Source organism: Salmo salar, chromosome ssa14 (genome assembly GCF_905237065.1).
Source record: "Salmo salar chromosome ssa14, Ssal_v3.1, whole genome shotgun sequence".
Taxonomy (NCBI): domain Eukaryota; kingdom Metazoa; phylum Chordata; class Actinopteri; order Salmoniformes; family Salmonidae; genus Salmo; species Salmo salar.
Genome location: NC_059455.1, coordinates 12,354,399 through 12,372,411, shown reverse-complemented (window position 1 = coordinate 12,372,411; position 18,013 = coordinate 12,354,399). Strand labels below are relative to the sequence as shown.

General features: G+C 41.5%; 1 protein-coding gene across 15 annotated transcripts in view; it reads left to right on the top strand.

Moving 5' to 3' along the window:
- Positions 1-1,954: 1,954 nt before the first annotated feature.
- The window catches only part of LOC106568968 (CMP-N-acetylneuraminate-beta-1,4-galactoside alpha-2,3-sialyltransferase), a 104,368-nt gene continuing 88,309 nt past the window's right edge, over positions 1,955-18,013 (top strand). For 2 of the 15 annotated variants that reach the window (XM_045693908.1, XM_045693907.1), the window contains exon 1: positions 1,971-2,376. The gene's annotated coding sequence lies outside the window, so the exon portion shown is untranslated. Of the gene's footprint in view, positions 2,377-2,797; positions 2,822-2,867; positions 3,017-3,069; positions 3,235-7,625; positions 7,649-18,013 lie in introns of those variants that run through there. The other 13 variants (XM_045693903.1, XM_045693897.1, XM_045693899.1 and 10 more) reach the window with 12 other exon arrangements.

Genomic DNA, 18,013 nt, shown 5'->3' with positions numbered 1-18,013 from the left:
TTTTGAGCTGTCTTCACTTAAAAAATAAATAGATTCACTGTTGCCAGTGGCAATTTTAGCATGTGCATCTTGGTGGGGCAAACAAAAACCAAAAAATTGGGATGCATGCCAGCAAAGCCACTACACAACATAACATAACACAACACTAAACAATACATTAATGGCACTATAACGGTGACAAACTGTGCCCACAAACTGTTAGAACCTACATCATGCTGTCCCAATAGCAGAGCTTTCTTTTCAGCACCATGGAGTGAATCCTTACCACTGCTACACCTGGCTATCAGAGGAGACTTCTCTGGCAGCAAAACAGTTCGTTCAGCCTCATTTACTGCATTCAACATACAGTTGAAGTCGGAAGTTTGCATACACCTTAGCCAAATACATTTAAACTCAGTTTTTCACAATTCCTGACATTTAATCCTAGTAAACATTTCATGTCTTAGGTCAGTTAGGATCACCACTTTATTTTAAGAATGTGAAATGTTAGAATAACATAGAGAATTATTTCTTTCAGATTTGATTTATTTCATCACATTCCCGGGTCAGAAGTTTACATACACTCAATTAGTATTTGGTAGCATTGCTTTTAAATTGTTTAACTTGGGTCAAACGTTTCAGGTAGCCTTCCACAAGCTTCCCACAATAAGTTTGGTGAATTTTGTCCCATTCCTCCTGACAGAGCTGGTGTAACTGAGTCAAGTTTGTAGGCCTCCTTACTCACACACACTTTTTCAGTTCTGCCCACAAATTTTCTATAGGTTTGAGGTCATGGCTTTGTGATGGCCACCCTATACCTTGACTTTGTTGTCCTTTTAGTGGTTAGAGCGTTGGACTAGTAACTGAAAGGTTGCACGTTCGAATCCCCGAGCTGACATGGTACAAATCTGTCGTTCTGCCCCTGAACAAGGCAGTTAACCCAGTGTTCGTAGGCCGTCATTGAAAATAAGAATTTGTTCTTAACTGACTTGCCTAGTTAAATAAAGGTAACATTTAAAAAAATAAAATAAATTAAGCCTTTTTGCCACAACTTTGGAAGTATGCTTGGGGTCATTCTCCATTTGGAAGACCCATTTGCGACCAAGCTTTAACTTCCTGACTGATGTCTTGAGATGTTGCTTCAAAATATCCACATAATTTTCTTGCCTCATGATGCCATCTATTTTGTGAAGTGCACCAGTCCCTCCTGCAGCAAATCACCCCCACAACATGATGCTGCCACCCCGTGCCATAATATGTACATGTGTGCCATAATATATGTACATGTGTGCCATAATATGCCATAAAAATGGCATAAAAGCATAAAAACAGCAGTTGAATATTACTTTTAAATTTGTTAAAAAGTACATATTTCTCATTTAAAAACAATAGAAACAACCATGAATAAAAGTTATTTTTCTTGTAAAACATCCAATATGTAAAAGCCATTCAAAATGTGTATCAACAACTATTGTTTCAATTAACCCCAGAATTCAGCTATAAATAGACAATACAATCGGCCTAAGGTTTCAAGCTCTGGTGGATTTAAAATGTAATGATATGAACCAAATATCCACATTTTATGGAAATGTATCTTCTCCTTGGATAGTTACATCTGTGCCATTGACTTAATTAGTTATTGATATATTGGATTCACGTCTCCATGTTACCAAAAATCTAGTTAGTTAAAGAATAAGACTAAATCAAATGAAAACTTCAATGGAAGTGATAGAGGCATGTGAGCATGTTATTTTCTTTTAAATGACAAAATCACCTTTAAGTAACATCAAACCAAATATGGAGTTGATTTGAATTGATTTCCGGTGATTTGCGAATAATTGTTTTAAACATGTTCTCATGCCCCCCCCCCCGACATTGTTTTTTCATTGGAATTTGGTTGTGCTCTTCGATGGTTGAAAGCGTAATGATAAACACATTGGAAATTCTAACTTTTAGCTGTCTTTTTGAGTGGGTGAATATAGGTTGTAATGTCATTGATCAACGTCTCAACAAAATATTAACCATTGAATTATACATTTTTGGGGGGTATTTTTTTAAATATATATATTTTTTACCCCTTCTCCCCAATTCCGTGACATGCAACTGGTAGTCCACGTTGAAATGACATGTGTGCACAGTGGGATGTGAGGAACATGATGTTGAGCAAGATGGTTTGGAGAAAAAAGAACGGGGCGCGAGCGAGCGGGCGCGTGATATTTTTTTTTTTTAGGGAGATTTTCTGAAGTCTGAAGGTCTTCAATTCTGCTAAACTGAGTTCTCGGAATTAACATGATGATGGTCGGTAAAGGAGGGGGAATACGGTGGCGACCTCTTCGTTGTTTAAACTAGTCTAGCCTTTTCTCAACAACGGGCAAATCTGAAAAAGGAGAGGATAAGGTAACGACCAAAAACGAATCTGTTTTCTTGTAGCCAGCTCGATGTATTAGGGAGAAGGTTCTGTTTTTACACGACATAGGTGGATGTTAGCTAGTTAGCTAGCGTGTTATTTGAGACAACCGTTATCTTGCCTGGCTTTCAATCATTCTCGTGTGATGTCGCCTTGGTTAGCTAGCTAAGTGTTTAGCTAGCTAACGTACCTTGGGTAATGTTTTTGTAAATGACTATCGTGTATACAGTTTTCAGTGGTGATTGCAATAGCTATATTAAATAACTCATTATGGAACCTCACAAACCCAAGGCAATTTCACTACAGTGTATTTGATTTCACTGTGTACCTAACGTTAGCTAACAAGCCAAGAGTTAGCTGAAGAAGTTAGCTATCCGTACTAATTTTATTTTCTGTGGGTTTTGTGGGTGCCAACCCGACTGCTACTAGGGAAAGGTAATTTTATGTCCAACAAGCTGCCTACATAGTTTTTATTGAGAAACGGCTGCATTTCTGCAAATAGAAATTGGAATTAATGGACCGTTATTTTCCTACGTGACGTTACGTGCTAGAACAAACCTTGGATGTAGTAATCGTTAGCCAAACAGTTTCGCAACTAAAACGAGAGTTTCCATGGTGGGACACATTCAGGTAGGTCCCTCCCGTTCCGTTTGCTTCCGTTTTAATACGTTTTTTTGTAACAGAATCGGCGTAATGACTACGGACGGACTGGGACTACAATTCGGCCCTGACATTTTATCCACTCCAGCCCACATCCACTGCCTGCTCCGTACTCCAGCACCCTACACTTGTGAGGAGAAAGACATTAAAAAAAAAAAGTTTTATGCGATTGGAGAACACATTGGGAGGTATCTTAGACCATTCCTCTATACACAATTTTTCCAGATTCTTAATATCCTACCTAGCCTGCGTTTATGGACTGTCCTCTTCAATTCAAACCACAGGTTTTCAATGGCGGAGACTGAGATGGCCATTGCAAAATGTTGATTTTGTGGTCAAGTAACCTTTTCTTTGTGGATTTTGATGTGTGCTTGGTTATTGTCTTGCTGGAAGATCCACTTGCGGCCAAGTGTTCACCTCCTGGCAGAAGCAACCAGGCTTTTGGCTAAAATGTCCTGGTACTATGGGGCTATTTTGCTTCCACTGGTTCTAGGGCCCTTGTTAAGGTCAGCAGCATCATGCACTTTACCTAGTACCAGGATATTTTAGCCAAAAACCTGGTTGCCTCTGCCAGTAGGCGGACAGTTGGCCGCAAGTGGGTCTTCCAGCAAGACCGTTACCAAGTACTAATCAGTCAACCATTTCTGTACCAGTGACTGGTGAGACATGGTCCTAATCCTGTTTTTTTTTTTTTAATTTATTTTTTACAAGCTGATGTTTAAAACCAATGCAATATGTAAAAACACCAACTCACCACTATAACTGTGCCTCTGCTCTAGCCATTTTGTTTGCCTCCTTGTTGTGCTGTCTTATCTGTCTCAGCACCTTCTCTGCTGTCTCTGTTTTCTCTCTGCCAGTCTGAAAAAAGCCTTATGTTATAAAAGCCAAACTAACAACATAGGCTATATTGCAAATTAGTGCCTGTCATGTATTCCCCTGAATCAACAGCTACTGTACCCTAACAGCCTGGCCTCATAGCCATATAAAACATTATTTATGTATTTCTGATACCTACTAAAGGTTACTTAAGACAAACAAAAGTAGGGAAGTTGGACACACCAATATCATACCTCCCCTCTTAATGTAATGGTGAGAGGTTAGCATGTCTTGGGAGGTATAATATTTGTGTGTTTAACTTTCTCACATCATTCACGATTCATTGAGGATTATCTGTAATCATGGAAGCATCCACATTAACTTCTGAGGGACACAGCCAGTGAAATATCAGGGCGGCAAATTCAAAAACAACAAAATGTCATAATTCAACTTTCTCAAACATACAACTATTTTACACCATTTTAAAGATACACTTCTCTTTGATTTAACCACTGTCTGATTTCAAAAAGGCTTTACAGCGAAAGCAAAACATTAGATTATGTTAGGAGAGTACATAGACAAAAATAATCACACAGCCATTTTCCAAGCAAGGACGTGTCAAAACCCAAAACACAGCTAAATGAAGCACTAACCTCTGACGATCGTCATCAGATGACACTCCTAGGACATTATGTTACACAATAAATGTATGTTTTGTTCGATAAAGTTCATATTTATATCCAAAAACAGCATTTTACATTGGCGCGTGATGTTCAGAAAATGTATTCCCACCAAAACGTCCAGTGAATGTGCACATCAATTTACAAAAATACTCATCATAATCGTTGACAAAATACAAAACAATTATTTAAAGAATTATAGATGGACTACTCCTGGATGCAACCGCTTTGTCAGATTTTAAAATGGCTTTACGGCGAAAGCACATTTTTCAATATTCTGAGTACATAGCTCAGCCATCACAGAGTGCTATACAGACACCCGCCAAGTTCGGGGCAACCTAAACTCAGAATTAGTATTAGAAATATTCTCTTACCTTTGCTGATCTTCGTCAGAATGCACTCCCAGGACTGCTACTTCCACAAATGTTGTTTTTGTTAGAAATAATCCATATTTAAATGAATATAAATACCTCCGTTTTGTTTGTGCGTTCAGAGCACTATCCAAAGGCATAACGCGCGAGTGCGGTACCAGAGACAAAGTCAAAATGTTCAATTACTGTACTTAGAAGCATGTCAAACGCTGTTTAAAATCAATCTTTATGGTATTTTTAACGTAAAATTGCGATAATATTCCAACTGGACAATAGCGTATTCATTCAAGGAGAAAAAGAAGGAACGGCGCGCTCATGTGACTGCGTGTATCCAATCCCTTTATTCACAGGCAGTCCACTCAGTAACTGAGCTCCTATTATCTGCTCAGTAACAGGAGATGGCTGAAACAACTTTCTGAAGGCTTTAGACAGCCAATGGAAGCCTTAGGAAGTCCAACGTAACCCCACAGATACTGTAGTTTCGAAAGGGACTAGAAAGAAGAACTGCAATTCTCACATCCTCCACTTCCTGGTTGACTTTTTCTCAGGTTTTTGCCTGCCATATGAGTTCTGTTATACTCACAGACACCATTCAAACAGTTTTAGAAACTTCAGAGTGTTTTTTTATCCAAATCTACTAATAATATGCATATTCTAGTTTCTGGGCCAGAGTAGTAACCTGTTTAAATTGGGTACGTTTTTCATCCGGCTGTGAAAATACTGCCCCCTAGCCCAGACAGGTTATCCTCTCTAGGGGATGTGGGACGCGACCGCCCCACCTTGCCAACATCCAGTGAAATAGCAGAGTGCCAAATTCAAAAACAGAAGTACTCATTATAAAAATTCATAAAACATACAAGTGTTATAAATCGATTTAAAGATTAACTTCTTGTTAATCCAGCCACGGTGTCAGATTTCAAAAAGGCTTTACGGCGAAAGCATACCATGTGATTATCTGAGAACAGCTCCCAGCAGACAAATCATTACAAACAGTTACCAGCCAAGTAGAGGAGTTACACAATTCAGAATTAGTGATAAAATTAATCACTTACCTTTGATCTTCGTATTGTTACACTCACAAGACTCCCATTTACTCAATAAATGTTTGTTTTGTTCGATAAAGTCCCTCCTTATATCCAAAAACCTCAGTTTTGTTCACGCGTTTTGTTCAGTAATCCAAAGGCTCAAAGGCAGTCACAACCGAAAGATGAAAAATCCGAAAAGTATCAGTAAAGTTCGTAGAAACATGTCAAACGATGTTTATAATCAATCCTCAGGTTGTTTTTAGTCATAATAACATTTCAACAATTATACAAAAGTATTTCTGAAAAACTAAATTCTATCTCCATTACGAATAATGATTAAACTTTACACAATAATAAAGCCTATAAAGGGAAACGACTTACCAATGGCATGGGAGTGCTCAAGGGTCTGTTGTCCCACCAGGAGATTGACTGGCTTCCCATCCTCCAACAAGCGCACGTAGACAATCTCGCATTCGGTGTTGGGTATATCAGTGTCTATTAGAATGGCAAGATACTTTGCGGCTTTTAGCTTCATTGACAGGCTCTCTCTCATTATGTCAGCAATTTGAATGATCATCTTACATCATTGTCGTATGTGGGATTAATGTCAACTCCGTTTTTGTGGTGGAGTCTGATAAGCGGGCCAAATTTGACGAAAGGTTCTTCTTTCGAAATGAAGTATGCAATGTTTATCTTTATTTTCAGCTGCCTCCTCTTCTCCTCCTCAGACAGCAGCACTTGCCTCCTCAAGGCTGCTGACACCGTACTTGATGGTTTCTCCTTTCTCAACAGGTACAGATTAGAGGTCGACCGATTAATCGGAATGGCCGATTAATTAGGGCTGATTTCAAGTTTTCATAACAATCGGATATCGGTATTTTCGGACGCAGATTTTTTTGGTTATTTGTATTTTTAAATCATTTTTTTAACACCTTTATTAACTAGGCAAGTCAGTTAACCTGTTATGGCTAGAGGGCAGTATTTTCACGGCTGGATAAAAAACGTACCCGATTTAATCTGGTTACCACTCCTACCCAGTAACTAGAATATGCATATACTTATTACATATGGATAGAAAACACCCTAAAGTTTCTAAAACTGTTTGAATGGTGTCTGTGAGTATAACAGAACTCATTTGTCAGGCAAAAACCTGACAAGGTTTCATGCAGGAAGTGGCCTGTCTGACAAGGTGTCGTTCTTCTTGTCTCTGTTTATTGAAGAGTGAGGATCTTAGCTGTCCCGTGACACTTCCTACGGCTGCCATAGGGTCTCAGAAGGCGGTAAAAAGCTGAATCATGGCTTTGCAGGCTCTGGCTGAAAAAAAGTAGCGCGTTTGGGTAGTGGCTGGTTACAGTACTGTGAGACTCAGGCTCGTGCCCGCGTCGACCGAAAGCTTTGTTTACTTTCCTCTGTTTAGCTAAAAGGAGATTCCTGGTCGGAATATTATCGCTTTTTTTACGAGAAAAATGGCATAAAAATTGATTTTAAACAGCGGTTGACATGCTTCGAAGTACGGTAATGGAATATTTAGATTTTTTTTGTCACGAATTGCGCCATGCGCACGACCCTGATTTACCATTTCAGATAGTGTCTGGGACGCACGAACAAAACGCCGCTATTCGGATATAACGATGGATTATTTTGGACCAAACCAACATTTGTTATTGAAGTAGCAGTCCTGGGAGTGCATTCTGACGAAGACAACAAAAGGTAATCAATCTTTTATAATAGTAAATCTGATATTGGTGAGTGCTAAACTTGCCGGGTGTCTAAATAGCTAGCCCGTGATGCCTGGGCTATGTACTTAGAATATTGCAAAATGTGCTTTCACCAAAAAGCTATTTTAAAATCGGACATATCGAGTGCATAGAGGAGTTCTGTATCTATAATTCTTAAAATAATTGTTATGCTTTTTGTGAACGTTTATCGTGAGTAATTTAGTAAATTCACCGGCAGTGTTCGGTGGGAATGCTAGTCACATGCTAGTCACATGCTAATGTAAAAAGCTGGTATAAATATGAACTTGATTGAACAAAACATGCATGCATTGTATAACATAATGTCCTAGGGTTGTCATCTGATGAAGATCATCAAAGGTTAGTGCTGCATTTAGCTGTCTTGTGGGTTTTTGTGACATTATATGCTAGCTTGAAAAATGGGTGTCTGATTATTTCTGGCTGGGTACTCTGCTGACATAATCTAATGTTTTGCTTTCGTTGTAAAGCCTTTTTGAAATCGGACAGTGTGGTTAGATAAAGGAGAGTCTTATCTTTAAAATGGTGTAAAATAGTCATATGTTTGAAAAATTGAAGTTTTTGTATTTTTGAGGAATTTGTAATTCGCGCCACGCCTATCATTGGATATTGGAGCAGGTGTTCCGCTAGCGGAACGTCTAGATGTAAGAGGTTAAGAACACATTCTTATTGACCCTGCTGGCACTGGGTGCTGGAGATGCTGGTTGAGGTGCCGGCTGCACCTGGTCCATGGCAGTACCCAGACGGTGGAGGAGGGTGGAGTGTTGGTCAATCCGCTCCTCTATGGACGGGGCTGGTGTTGAAGTTCCTGCTGACTGCATGTTGGTGCGGGATTCTGTCACAACGGGTGGGTTGTAGACAGTAGTGTCCCTACATGCTAACTCCCGGCGGACGTCCTCCCTCAAACTACACCTGTAGTGATCTATAAGGGCCCTCTCATTCCACCCCGCTCCAGCGGCCAGGGTCCGGAACTCGAAAGTCCTGCGCGCTCTTTGTCTCCTGTCTCAGGTGGAACAGCTGCTCCCCCGCCGCTCTCCCCTCCGGGGGATGATCGAACACTGCCCGTAAGCGATAGGTGAACTCCGGCTTAGTCCGGACTGTACCAGGTGGCGTTGGCCCATACCAGGGCTCTACCCGTGAGACACGAGACGAGGACGCTGACACTCTCCTCCTCCGAGGGAGGAGGACGGACGGTCGCGAGGTACAACTCCAGCTGGAGTAAGAACCCCTTACACCCAGCGGCCGTGCCATCAGACTCCCTGGGAGGGGAGAGTTTAACCCCGCTGGCACTGGGTGCTGGAGATGCTGGTTGAGGTGCCGGCTGTTGGACCGGCTGGTTAGTGGGGCCGGAAGCGCTTCAGTCCCAACTCTCTAGGCGTGCCAGCACCTGGTCCATGGCAGTACCCAGACGGTGGTGGAGTGTTGGTCAATCCGCTCCTCTATGGACGGGGCTGGTGTTGAAGTTCCTGCTGACTGCATGTTGGTGCGGGATTCTGTCACAACGGGTGGCTTGTGGATTCAGGGAGGTGGAGTCAGGCGCAGGAGACAGAATGATTCCATGAATACATTTTAATAAAATATCCACACGGAAAATATGCAAAAGTATGGAGTGCAAGGTGTGCAAAAAGAAACGCACCACCCTTAAAAGAACGTAACCAGGGACGCAGCCCAAAACGAACAACGTAACTCCAAAAGGGAAAACGCAGAACCTCATAACAAAACACACCCTGACAACGAACAATCCCGAACAAACAACAAACCTAACTAGCTAGCCTAAATACCCTTCCCCACTAACAACTAACACAAAACAGGTGCGCAACTAACCTAGGCCTAACTAACAGAACGTGAAACATAAATCGATGGCAGCTAGTAGGCCGGCGACGACAACCGCCGAGCGCCGCCCGGGCGAGGAGGGGCGCCACCTTCCGTAGGTATCGTGACACTTATTTTCAATGATGGCCTAGGAACGGTGGGTTAACTGCCTTGTTCAGGGGCAGAACGACAGATTTTGACCTTGTCAGCTCGGGGATTCAGTCTTGCAACTAGTCCAATGCTCTAACCACCGGCTTTACATTGCACTCCACGAGGAGCCTGCCTGTTACGCAAATGCAGTAAGAAGCCAAGGTAAGTTGCTAGCTAGCATTAAACTTATCTTATAAAAAACAATCAATCAAACATAATCACTAGTTAACTACACATGGTTGATGATATTACTAGTTTATCTAGCCTGTCCTGCGTTGCATATCATCGCTTAGGTACACGTTGCTCCAATGTGTACCTAACCATAAACTTCAATGCCTTTTTTAAATCAATACACAAGTATATATTTTTAAACCTGCATATTTAGTTAATATTGCCTGCTAACATGAATTTCTTTTAACTAGGGAAAATGTGTCACTTCTCTTGCAACAGAGTCAGGGTATATGCAGCAGTTTGGGCCGCCTGGCTCGTTGCGAACTGTGAAGACTATTTCTTCCTAACAAAGACAGCCGACTTCGCCAAACGGAGGATGATTTAACAAAAGCGCATTTGCGAAAAAAGCACAATCGTTGCACGACTGTACTTAACCATAAACATCAATGCCTTTCTTAAAATCAATACACAGAAGTATCTATTTTTAAACCTGCATATTTAGCTAAAAGAAATCCAGGTTAGCAGGCAATATTAACCAGGTGAAATTGTCACTTCTCTTCCGTTCATTGCACGCAGAGTCAGGGTATATGCAACAGTTTGGGCCGCCTGGCTCGTTGCGAACTAATTTGCCAGAATGTTATGTAATTATGACATAACATTGAAGGTTGTGCATTGTAACAGGACTATTTAGACTTGGTGATGCCACCCGTTAGATAAAATACGGAACGGTTCCGTATTTCACTGAAAGGAAAAACGTTTTGTTTTCGAGATGATAGTTTCCGGATTCGACCATATTAATGACCTTCTGTGTGTTTATTATATTATAATTAAGTCTATGATTTGATAGAACAGTCTGACTGAGCGGTGGTAGGCAGCAGCAGGCTCGTAAGCATTCATTCAAACAGCACTTTTGTGCGTTTTGCCAGCAGCTCTTCGCTGTGCTTCAAGCATTGCGCTGTTTATGACTTCAAGCCTATCAACTCCCAAGATGAGGCTGGTGTAACCGATGTGAAATGGCTAGCTAGTTAGCGGGGTGCGCGCTAATAGTGTTTCAAACGTCACTCGCTCTGAGACTTGGAGTAGTTGTTCCCCTTGCTCTGCATGGGTAACGCCGCTTCGAGGGTGGCTGTTGTTGGTGTTCCTGGTTCGAGCCCAGGTAGGAGCGATGAGAGGGACGGAAGCTATATTGTTACACTGGCAATACTAAAATGCCTATAAGAACATCCAATAGTCAATGGTATATGAAATACAAATCGTAGAGAGAGAAATAGTCCTATAATTCCTATAATAACTACAACCTAAAACTTCTTACCTGGGAATATTGAAGACTCATATTAAAAGGAACCACCAGCTTTCATATGTTCTCATGTTCTGAGCAAGGAACTTAAACTTTAGCTTTCTTACATGGCACATATTGCACTTTTACTTTCTTCTCCAACACTTTGTTTTTGCATTATTTAAACCAAATTGAACATGTTTCATTTATTTGAGGCTAAATTGATTTTATTGCTGTATTATGTTAAGTTAAAATAAGTGTTCATTCAGTATTGTTGTAATTGTCATTATTACAAATAAATAAAAAATAAAAGTTGGCAGACTAATCGGTATCGGCGTTGAAAAATCATAATCGGTCGACCTCTAGTACAGATCTCTGTACTGGATATGCCGCTGCGAGCTGTTTCGCTATGCTATCTCTTTTCAGATGCGGGTTTCCTGACACGAAGGACGAGTTGCCTGCTTGTTTCTGCCCTCTACAATATTTGCAGAACATTACGTTGTTTTCGAACTCTAGCCATGCGAACATTTTGAGCCAATTGGCATTGAATCTATATGTTCTCCCTCCGCCGGCTACAGTGGACGTTGAAGTGACAGCGGGGGTCACCGTAGCTTCGCCAACGTTGTTCTCAGCAGCTTCGCCAACGTTGTTCTCAGCAGCTTCGCCAACGTTGTTCTCAGCAGCTTCGCCAACGTTAGCCGCCTCAGGTAAACCTTGTGAAGAGGCTTCATTAGTTGAACCTTGTGAATCCCCCTCGCCGGATTGTCTTTTTCGTTTAAAATAAAATATAATGGGCTTCATTTTTAGCGATGTCTGCACGTTAACTTATAGCCTATACCGATATCTTTTTCCAGTGTTCACCTTTCTCTCACTCTGACTGGACTGCGTCATCACAGAAAACTCTACTGTGGTTGGCGCATGCCGCTTGTGGAATGTGGGACTTGTAGTTTTTAAACAATTAGCAGCGGGAGAAAAATAGATTACGGTAGGTTGTAATCTTTACTCGCACACTGTGCTCGTAAATAATTTTTCCGGTTCGCACATATCTATTTTTGGGGGCAAATGCGAGTGAAATACTCGTACTGTGAGACCTTTTTTTATAGACGTGTGTGTGTGTGTGTGTGTCTTTCCAAATCATATCTTTTTGGTATTTCGGTTTTCGCTTTGTCATTATGGGGTATTGTGTGTAGATTGATAATGTTTTAAAATCTATTTTTAAATAAGGCTGTAACGTAACAATGTGGAAAAAGTGAAGGGGTCTGAGTACTTTCCGAATGGATTGTATATCGTTGATTTTATTAAAACATTGTCTATATGAAAATATACACATTTCAAATTTTTGACCAATCGATTGGTCAAAAGAACAGACAACTTTTGGTCAACCAATATTTATTTTGTTATCGGGGACAGCCCTAGTATACATCATATGGCAGTCTCTATGGGGGTACCACAGGGTTCAATTCTTGGGCCAACTCTTTTCTCTGTATACATAAATGATGTCGCTCTTGCTGCAGGTGAATCTCTGATCCACCTCTACGCAGACGACACCATTCTGTACACTTCTGGCCCTTCTTTGGACACTGTGTTAACAACCCTCCAGACGAGCTTCAATGCCATTCAACTCTCCTTCCGTGGTCTCCAACTGCTCCTAAACACAAGTAAAACTAAATGCATGCTCTTCAACCGATCGCTGCCTGCACCTGCCCGCCTGTCCAGCATCACTTCTCTGGACGGTTCTAACTTAGAATTTGTGGACAACTACAAATACCTAGGTGTCTGGTTAGACTGTAAACTCTCCTTCCAGACTCACATCAATCATCTCCAATGCAAAGTGAAATCTCGAATTGGCTTCCTATTTCGCAACAAAGCATCCTTCACTCATGCTGCCAAACATACCCTCGTAAAACTGACCATCCTACCAATCCTCGACTTCGGCGACGTCATTTACAAAATAGCTTCCAATACCCTACTCAACAAGCTGGATGCAGTCTATCACAGTGCCATCCGTTTTGTCACCAAAGCCCCATATACTACCCACCACTGCGACCTGTACGCTCGCGTTGGCTGGCCTTCGCTTCATAATCGTCGCCAAACACATTGGCTCCAGGTCATCTACAAGACCCTGCTAGGTAAAGTCCCCCCTTATCTCCGCTCACTGGTCACCATAGCAGCACCCACCTGTAGCACGCGCTCCAGCAGGTATATCTCTCTGGTCACCCCTAAAGCCACCTCCTCCTTTGGTCGTCTCTCCTTCCATTTCTCTGCTGCCAATGACTGGAACGAACTACAAAAATCTCTGAAACTGGAAACACTTATCTCCCTCACTAGCTTTAAGCACCAGCTGTCAGAGCAGCTCACAGATCACTGCACCTGTACATAGCCCATCTATAATTTAGCCCAAACTACTACCTCTTCCCCTACTGTATTTATTTATTTTATTTATTTTGCTCCTTTGCACCATATTATTTATATTTTATCTCTGAACTTTCTTCAAACTACAAATCTACCATTCCAGTGTTTTTCTTGCTATACTTTATTTACTTTGCCACCATGGCATTTTTTTTTGCCTTTACCTCCCTTATCTCACATCATTTGCTCACATTGTATATAGTCTTTTTTTTTTTTTTTTTCTACTGCATCATTGATTGTATGTTGTTTTACTCCATGTGTAACTCTGTTTTTGTATGTTGTCGAACTGCTTTGCTTTATCTTGGCCAGGTCGCAATTGTAAATGAGAACTTGTTTTCAACTTGCCTACCTGGTTAAATAAAGGTGAAATAAATAAAAATATATTCCAGTCTCTGACATTGCTCGTTCTGATATTTCTTAATTTCCTTACTTGTTTATTTTTCTGGATATTTTTTTTTATTGCTAGGTATTACTGCACTGTTGGAGCTAGAAACACAAACATGTCGCTGTACCTGCGATAACATCTGCAAATGTCTGTACTTGACCAATAAACTTTGATTTGACATGAAATCAGTCAACACCTCAAAGCAAGACCTGGTGTCAAGATAAAACGATTCCCCACTAGGCAGATTCTTGTCATTGTTGCTATCTGACTGTTCAGTATCATAACAAAGCACGGCTTCTGGTCCCATTGATGTACGCGTCATTTTCACGACGTTGTCAGTAGTGGTGCAATGGATCACAAAACTCTCGGATCGGATCACGGTTTTGAGTCATGGATCGATTCATTTATCGGATCGGCAAAAAAAAAAGGGAGACAAATCTAGCTTTGCTTTCCATTTATTACTTAAAGAACACTTACAGCAAGGAACCTTTCAATGTTTAAATAGAATCTTAAAATATTGAATACTCAATTGTTAAAGTGCAATATGAGGCATGATACCTTCTTCCTTTGAACAATAGTGAATGAAAAAATATGCCGTGTCCACATAAAAGAAAGAAAAGCAGCCCTGAGCTTAACTTCAAATTATTTTTCAAAAAGATGAGGATGCCTACATTGTCTGGGGAAAGGGTAGACCTCTTTGCAGTCACTATGTCCCCTGCCGTGGAGAACACCCTCTCACTAGAAATTGAAGTGCCAGGTAGCATCTTGCCATCATGGCAATGTGAGGGTATTTGCACTCATTGCGTTTCCACCATGCCAGTGGATCACCATCCACTGGAATGCCGCTTGCTGCCTTGAAGGATGCCACCACCTCTTTGATGGTGTTGGCAAACGTCTTGCCTGTGTCCTTGCTCGCAAAGGTCTTCCCGAAAGCTCCTTCATGGCCCAATTATTTTGTGGAGGAGATGCCTCTGAGTCTGCTCCTGTCGGCTCTGGCTTGACCCTGCAGAAAAAAATAATCTATTAAACTAACTATTTTCATAATTCATAAAACTATAATTGTGGCAATAATATTTAATAAAAGCCATTATTATTCTAAATGAAAATGGATGATTCTAATAGCAATAGCATAGACTAAGATTAGACTACAGTATATTCATTATTTAAGTAAATCACTCTTATTTTTTTTTATTTTTTTTTACATCTTCAATTGCCACAATCTCAGTGGTGAGATCACTGTACGTCCTCCGGCGTAGAGCAGGGTCTAGGTGAGACAGGGACTTAGATCTACTGCACTGGATCCAAGGTCTATGGAGGTAGTCCTGTACATTAGGAGGGGGTATCTGGGTTTCATGTCCTCCCTAATGGCAGCCTTGACATCTCTAGTGATGGTGCTGTCTTCCTCACTTGGAGCCATGGATTGTAGAATCCTTGTTTTCAGAGGTAGGATCATGGACACAGATAGTTTCAGTGCTCAATAGGGTTGTAACTGTTTTGAGGGATTTGAGCACCTGGAGGACCTCCTCTGCCACTTTCACGTCATCATCAGACAAGGTGACGATGTCTTTAAAAAAAAAAAAATGTATTTTTTATTTCCCCCACAGGATCCAGTGCAGAGTATACAGCTGGCTACTGCTTAAGTCACTCCAACATGTCATAAGTGGAGTTCCAGCTTGTTGTGACATGGTGTATGAGCTTGTGGGTCGGTAGCTGTAGCATTTCCTGCTTGGTCTTAAGCACATGAGCGGCTGTTGTGCTTCGGTGGAAAAAGGAAACCACCTTCCTGATCCTCCCAAGGAGGCGGTCCATCTGGTTCACTGAGATTCACATGTGCATAGTAAGCTATCTGTGGCTCCAGTCCAGCCTCTATCACTGCATTTACTTGGTTCTTGGTATTATCTGTGGTGGTTGGGATATTGCTATTGGGCCTCTCTAGCTTCCACTCTGCTACTGCTAGCAGTACCTGCGCCAGATTTGTGCCTGTGTGACTCTCATAGAGGGGGCGTGTCTGTAGCACCGGACTTCGCATCTCCCACTCCTCTGTGATGTAGTGAGCAGTCACGTAGCTTTCCGTTGCCCTGGAGGTCCAGCCGTCTGTGGTGAGGGCAACAGAGGATGCCTTGGATAATTTGTCGACAATTTTTATCTTTTCCTGTTCATAATGATCTGGCACGATCTTCATACTGAAATGGGTGCGCCAGGGGATTTCGTAGCGTGGCTCATGCACTTTCACCATATTTTTATACCCTTTGTTTTCCACAACAGTGTATGGCCTCATGTCTGCAGAGATAAACATCCCAATAGATTTGGTGATGGCTTTAGCCCGGTCTGATTCTGCAGCAAAAGGCTGCTTAAATGCCACGGTGAGAAGTTGTCTCTTGGCTGAGTTGGCTCCCGTCACTGACACACCAGGGTGATGACGCTTTAATTGTGTGGCCATGCTCGATGTATTTCCATGATCCATACGGCTTTCTTGTGGCACAATGCCTACACACCGTAATGGTGTTGTCTACCACCCTTCTTCCATATTTGACAGGAAAGCCAAAATACTCCCATACATGAGACTTAAATGAAGCGGGAGGCTTTTCCAGTTCTTCAGCTCCTCCGCTAGCCATGGCTGTCACTGCTCTTTTTGTCTTCTTTGCTTTTTGCAACGCGAGCATCCAGGATTGATTCAACATGCCCCGTTCAAGTGAACAGTACACACAACTGCTTTTAAATTTTTTTATCAAATCAACCTTCAGGCTTCAGAGTAAAATATCTGTCTTGTCTTTATCTTTTCACTGCAACTCTGCATCGAGATTTAGGGAATTATTACTTTCAAAAGTAACAGCGGCAGTAAAACTATGATGGTTAAACTTTGCAATTGATCCGCGGTTCACATGCGTGCTGAACCGTGGGGGGGGGGTGATCCGTACGGATCAACCACTGTCCGTTACACCACTAGTTGTCAGCCAACCCCTCTAAGAGCAGCACATCAGTGTTTCCCTTAGGATGTTGGCAAGATTTTTATGTAGAACGACTGCGAGGTCACTTCTGGTGACTTTTTAAATGGACATTCTACTTCAAAGTGCATGACAATTTAATTATGTTGACACCATCTGAAATATAACTAATGGGCAACTTTGTTAAAGAAAGGCCCCTGAACTCTGTATTTTCTGAACTATGCAATGATATGGGCAGCAACCATCAAGGGGCGAAGTATTGACATGTTTTTTTCTAAATTGAGAGACGAGCTTAAAGTTTTCTTTACTGACCATAATTTTCACTTGTCTGACTGCTTGCATGATGATGAGTTTCTCACACGCTTGGCATATCTGGGTGATGTTTTTTCTCGCCTGAATGACCTGAATCTCGGATTACATGGACTCTCTGCAACTATATTCAATGTGCGGGACAAAATTGAGGCTATGATTAAGAAGTTGGAGCTCTTCTCTGTCTGCATTAACAAGGACAACACACAGGTCTTTCCATCGTTGTATGATTTTTTTTTGTGTGCAAATGAACTCAAGCTTAAGGACAATGTCAAATGTGATATAGCAAAGCACCTGAGTGAGTTGGGTGCGTAATTACGCAGGTACTTTACTGAAACGGATGACACAAACAACTGGATTCATTATCCCTTTCATGCCCTGCCTCCAGTCCACTTACCGATATCTGAACAAGAAAGCCTCATCGAAATTGCAACAAGCGGGTCTGTAGAAATGGAATTTAAATCAGAAGCCACTGCCAGATTTCTGGATTGGGCTGCGCTCAGAGTATCCTGCCTTGGCAAATCGCGCTGTTAAGACACTGATGCCCTTTGCAACCACGTACCTATGTGAGAGTGGATTCTCGACCCTCACTAGCATGAAAACAACTAAATACAGGCACAGACACTGTGTGGAAAATGATTTAAGACTAAGACTCTCTCCAATTCAACCCAACATTGCAGAGTTGTGTGCATCCTTTCAAGCACACCCTTCTCATTAACCTGTGGTGAGTTATTCTCCATTTTTGATGAACAAATAAGGTTTTGTATGTAAGATGGTTTACTAAAGAGCAAAATTATTGATCATTATTATTTGTGCCCTGGTCCTATAAGAGCTCTTTGTCACTTCCCATAGCCGGGTCATTCA